Genomic DNA, 6,000 nt, shown 5'->3' with positions numbered 1-6,000 from the left:
AGTAGCAGCAGTTCCCATAGACGGATTCAAACAGAGTACTAGCCCCAGAGGGGTCGATAACAGGCAAGGGAGGGGGGAAGTGGACCTATCTCTTGGTTGAAAAAGGAAAGAAAGTGACGGGTGTTGGGGGACAACGCAAATGAGAATGAGCAGGTCTAGATTTTCTGTGCTCACATAGGAAAATGTCGCAGAGGAGATAAAATATGGGACAAATGCAGACATGTTGCCTGAGTGTTTGTCGCTCTCGGCAACCACATCTACCTCACCACTTTATGCCCATGCTGTCCCTACACCCATATCACTACCGTTAATGTAAAATCACATGAAGCATTAAGCAATGCCACCTAATGTCACTATAAGTAATGGTCTAGTGTCATTGATAAATTGAAGCAATGCCACCACCATTTTATGAAGTGCTTCCGTCTTGCTTTATTTCCCATGAATTGTGTTTTTGTAGTTACACTTAAATCTCACACCGCTAATATTGCTTCATCCCAGTGGAACTGCACAAATTTGATTGCACATTTACTGACCATGTGCTACTCTCATGACAGTAATACTAATGCTATTGTTCTGCATGTTAATCTAGTGGCATTGTTGATGTGATGTGATGCTACTTACTTAAGGACTCTTCATACTGTCAATCTAGTGCCAATTATAACACAATAGATGCTGCTATTAATCATACGCCACTTCAAATATCTGTCACTGTTTAAATAACCGTATTTCATATTTGCGCAAACAGGGATGTTTCTCTCCATATCTTTTCAGGATGTCTGTCTCCGTATCGTTTCTATCCGTGCAATCAAAAGCATACACCTCAGTTTTAGTAGAACTGCGCAAAATGAGATGGCTATCCCTTGTTGCCATTGTCTAACCTCCAGTCTTCAAGGTATTCCTACATTGGTAGTAACTAAGGTAGAATGACCAACGCAATCTAAAAGAAGCTGATTCGTACGTTTTACTTCCTGATTGCAGTGCAGGGACGAGCGAAAACAACTGCATCCTAGTCCGGAATGCACTTTCTACCAGTTCATCCATGGACCAAGGACTAGTTGGCACGGCGGTTTTTTGGACAGGTGCGCGGACAAGAGGCATTGTGGTCTGCTTATTTCTACAAATGGCGGTGCTTAAATTTAGTGGAATGCACAAGAATTTCACCTGGTCAGTACACTGCATGGTTCAGTTCAACATTCCAGCTGAGACCACAATTATAATTGGTTATTCTGGAATGAGAGAACCTAACCCTGGATGGTGGCAACAAGAAAAAACTAGAGTGAACTCCAGGAAATTTAAGCCTGCCGGGAGGCCCTTTGCTCAGAGAAGCCTTGCTTGTTTTTCCTGATTTGTAAACCTTCTCACAACTTTGTCTTTTGCTATGAACTAGTATATGTTTGTTATGTTCAATGAATCATTGAGATGTATAAAATTGCTTAACTTATGCTTTTCAAGTTTTTTATGAAGACGAGTTTAATGTGAGTGTTCCACATGAGCGCTGGACTAGCGTGTGAACATTTGGAATTTACATTGTGGCCTCAGTTAACTGCATGAACCACTGTAAGAAGATACATAGTTGCTTATATGTCAGATAGCAGATTGTTGATTGTTAGCTAGTCGATAGCCTAGTGTTGAAGCGAGTTGAGCCAATGTGCCGTGTTTTGCACAACTGCTTACAAGTGGGGTAGCACCAACAGTGTTTACAAGTACTTATGTATACGTCGGTGCACAATTCTCGAACGAGTGCTCTATTTCATAAAAACACACACTGCTCATATGATAAACCGTGACAACTTATGTCTTACCATGCTATATTCATGAAAAAACTAGTGAGGACGCATTTGTTTCGGCAACAATTATGATGGTTCTAACATGATTCACGGGCACACGAAAGTAGCAGCAGTTCCCATAGACGGATTCAAACAGAGTACTAGTCCCAGAGGGGTCGATAACAGGCAAGGTTCGGATAATTAGACACAATCAAAACTACTATGAAACACTAGCTGGGGCAACTATTTCATGCCTCGATCTAATTTGGGCTGGACACAAGACAGACCTTGCCATGAACATCATCGAGGACGTCCCGCAGCAGCTCAATCCTGTGAACCTTCATGAAGACAACCTTGTGGCCTTGCCACTGATAAACTTGTTTGTGGAGGCATGCCACGTCATCTTCCTGCGTAAGCTTGACAAGAACAGTATGCCTCACAAACGAAGGAGTAGCTTTGAACTTCTTGTGCTTCAGTACACCCTGGACAACACGCCTGACAACAGTGAGGCTGGAATACAACTCTTCATTGGTATAACCGCAAATGGCTTCCAGGATCCAACAGCCTAAGAACTCTGTTTTCCCAGTGCGTATATTCAGGTCGTCTGCCTCATAGCGAGTGACATGCACAACAACACAATCCTTGTCTGCATGAGGGCTCTAATTAAAACAGAAACAAATTCTGAATTACTTTTCAGTATAAGAAACACAAGTTATTTAAACCACTATGTATAGCATGGCATTGAAGCTAATAAATTTTTGCATTATTAATCACCACATACTTCCTTTTCTATAAAAAATCACCACATACTTAGATGAAAAACCACAATCGAGATCGGCAAAGAAGGAAATCACTTTGGGCAGCTCAACGGGGGGGGGGGGGGGACACATCCTCGAAGGGGGAAAACTGCTTCTACAGTGCCACGGGGGTTGTAACCTCAAACGGAGCATTGACCATCTCAGTAGTGGCCGTGAGCGTATCTGGGGTCGGCTCGGTGGTTGCCTCCATCTTCTTGGAGCTCTCTGTCTCATGGGGATCAGCCTCCCGCGCCTGCTCCAACATCGGCAGATCTTTGCCTGGTTCTCCTTGGTCCATCATGAAACTGATGAATACTAGGAGACCACTGAAAGGAAAACACAATCGCAATGACAATGAAACAAAAAAAGAGAGTGAGGATTGGTTACTGCTTTGCAAAAGTTCTTTTTTTTCTCTGAACGAAAATATACCAACATCATGGATCCGCTTACCTTCCCTTCGTTGGGAGAGAAGAACAGTGGCAGATGCGAGTGTTGCCTTTCTTGAAGACGGTGAGGGAGAAGGGGATTCAGCGAAGAGTGAAATGATGGTTGCTTCATTCGTCAAACTTAGACCGCGGGGAGGTGGGGTTTTGTGATACGATGGCTTGTTACTGCCGCGCTACGGTCGGGGTGACTCTTTGCCTACATACTGCCTTCTAATTTTGTGGATGGCATTTGGGCCCGCGCGCTGCATGGCCCGCATGTCGGTGAAAAAAGTATAACGACATTCAGTAGAGGGAGATGTTTCAATGACTTAGGAGGAGCCAGAAGCGATAGAGTGTCTCCACTATACTAGTAGTAATTGTTTTTGTGGGTAGCTGTAGAGTGTCTCCACTGTACTAGTAGTAATTGTTTCTCTGGGCCCAAGACAAATCAGCCAATCCACACTAGTAAATAGTAAAATCAATTCAAAAGGCGCTACCCACACCCAGCACACCGCCCCCCCAAAAAACCTGGGTGCTCTTCTTCCTCCTCGCTCCCACCCACCTCACGTCAGCTCACTCCACTCGTACCCCCAAATTCCTCACCTCACTCCTACAGAAAACCCCAGCTCCCCTTCTTCCTCACTCCTACAGAAAACCCCCAGCTCCCCTTCTTCTTCGCTCGCACTACAACTAGGCTGACCCCAGCGCCAAGAAGATGAGGCTCCCGCCAGCGGCGATGCCTGTTGTAGATCCCGCACCCGGCAGCGCGGGGAGAAGCGGCGATCCCGCCCCCACCGGATCCCAGGAACCCGTAGAATCTTGGGTGGACCGCATCAGCGATCTCCCGGACACTGTCCTTGGGGAGATCATCTCGCTTCTCCCCACCAAGGATTGCTGCCGCACCCAAGTCCTCTCAATTCGGGGGCACCCTCTATGGCGCGCAGTGCCCCTTAATCTCGACTATCGTCAGCTATCTCTCTTCAATGATTTTGAAATCCCCAGAGCCATCATCTCCTCCCACCAGGGCTCCGTTCAAAGCCTCTGCATCCTGTCATGCTACCTGAGCAAGCATACCATGCCCTGCATGGTGGACGCCTGGCTGAAATCCCCTGAATTCACAGAACTACAGCTGCTTGAGTTCTACTATTCCCCTGGAAATCACATACCACATACCGAACGCCATGAACTTGTGCCCTCAGCATCGATGTCCATCTCGCGGTTTTCCTTCTCTCTCCACACCGCCACCTTTGCGCTGTGCTACCTACCAGACAATCTGGTACTAAACCTTCGACTCCCATTTCTCAAGAAACTTTCACTTGTGCGGGTTCGTATATCGGAGGCCTCATTGCACATCATCATCCACTCCAGTTGCCCTGCGCTGGAGTGCTTGGTGCTTGTTTTCATAGTTAGAATCGGATGTCTCCAAATAAAGTCGCCTAACCTTGTAAGAATTGGAATTTCTTTTGACGGAAGGCAGCTCATCATCCAAGATGCCCCTTCACTTCAAAGGTTGATCCTTGATTCTAGTTATTCACCGTTGCAAATAACCGTCCTCTCTGCGCCTAAACTGGAGACCTTGGGTGTAATACATGATCTCTGTGCTCATTTCAATATGGTGTTTGGCTCCACAGTTCTTCAGGTACTTTATATTATCATCTACACTTGTAACCATAAGCTGCATTTTAAATTTCTGTGCATAATTTATATATCATCTTGGAGTACACATTTTGTACTAATATTATGTTCTATGCTCAATGAAGAGTTTCTCCATGGATGGCCTATCAATGGTGCTGGATTCTGTCAAGATCTTATATATCCAAATGAATAGTTTTGATCTGAACAAGATTATTGGCTTGCTGCAATGCTTTCCATGTCTGGAGAAGTTGTATATAAAGGTGATAATTTCACGCACATTGGAAGCCCGCATATAGTGTACTAGAATTAACCGTTCAGCTATTGCTCTTTCGACACTCTTCTTTTAGACCTTAACTGTTTTCAATCTTCATGTCTATTGAGGCAACAGGACGGGGTAAGAAAGTTATAACCAATCAGTGGATTCATAAGCATCAGGATTTTCTCACTTCTCATGAGATTCGATTGAAGACAATAACGCTAGAACGATATGTAGCCAACCGAGCAAACACAAGATTTGTCACATTCTTCCTGCTGAATGCGAGGTTACTATTGTCCATCAGGCTTAAGTTTATCAGCAGCATGGTTTTGACGGATGGGTATGTCGAAGAGCAAAAAAAGGAGTTTCAGGTGGGCAAAAGAGCTTCTGAACGTGCCGGGCTTCTATTTACAACATATTGTGGTCATAATCCAGTAAATTTTACGACCCAGGATGTTCATTCTATGGACCTGACTGATCCATTTGACTGTGACTGCCGAAAACAATGCTGGAGTTAGATGTTGTTGCCCTTTTCAATCTGTTTTTTTGTAAACCTGATGAACAATCAACCCTCGTGCTTTTGTACAGTTTGTAAGCTGGAGTTAAATGTTCCTGCCCTTTTCAACTCGGCTGTGACTATCATATTTTCTTTGAAACAAGGTAAATGGCTTGCCATTCGTTTAATTTAGAGTGAAATATTGTAACAAATCACAACCAAGGGAAATAATATCACTCATGCTGGCTGCTTGAGCCCACTGTGCATTATAGAAGCCAAGTGATTAGCCCCCACCAGCACCCACAAACTTATTTTGAACTAGCACATCAAATGGGCTGTAAATTTTCATAGGAAAGACTACATGACCGTGTCAGATTTGGATTCTGACATCTCTTGTCTTCTTCTTCCTCCATCCGCCCAAACCAAACCACCCCGTCGGCTCCGCCTGCTCCCGCCTCCCATGGCTGGCTGCGCCTCCGCCGCCCTACCGTACGTACCCTCCAACGTTAGCCGGTCCCTCCCTCTATTCCCCCACACGTCCTATTATTCTCCGGCGACGTCAGCCCCAACACGCACCCGTGCCCGAACCAGTCAACCCTTGTACCCCCCTCCGCCTGCGACTTGA

The sequence above is a fragment of the Triticum aestivum genome, chromosome 6B, assembly GCF_018294505.1.
Source record: "Triticum aestivum cultivar Chinese Spring chromosome 6B, IWGSC CS RefSeq v2.1, whole genome shotgun sequence".
In the NCBI taxonomy this organism is placed as follows: Eukaryota; Viridiplantae; Streptophyta; class Magnoliopsida; order Poales; family Poaceae; genus Triticum; species Triticum aestivum.
Note: the sequence above shows the minus strand (reverse complement) of the source record.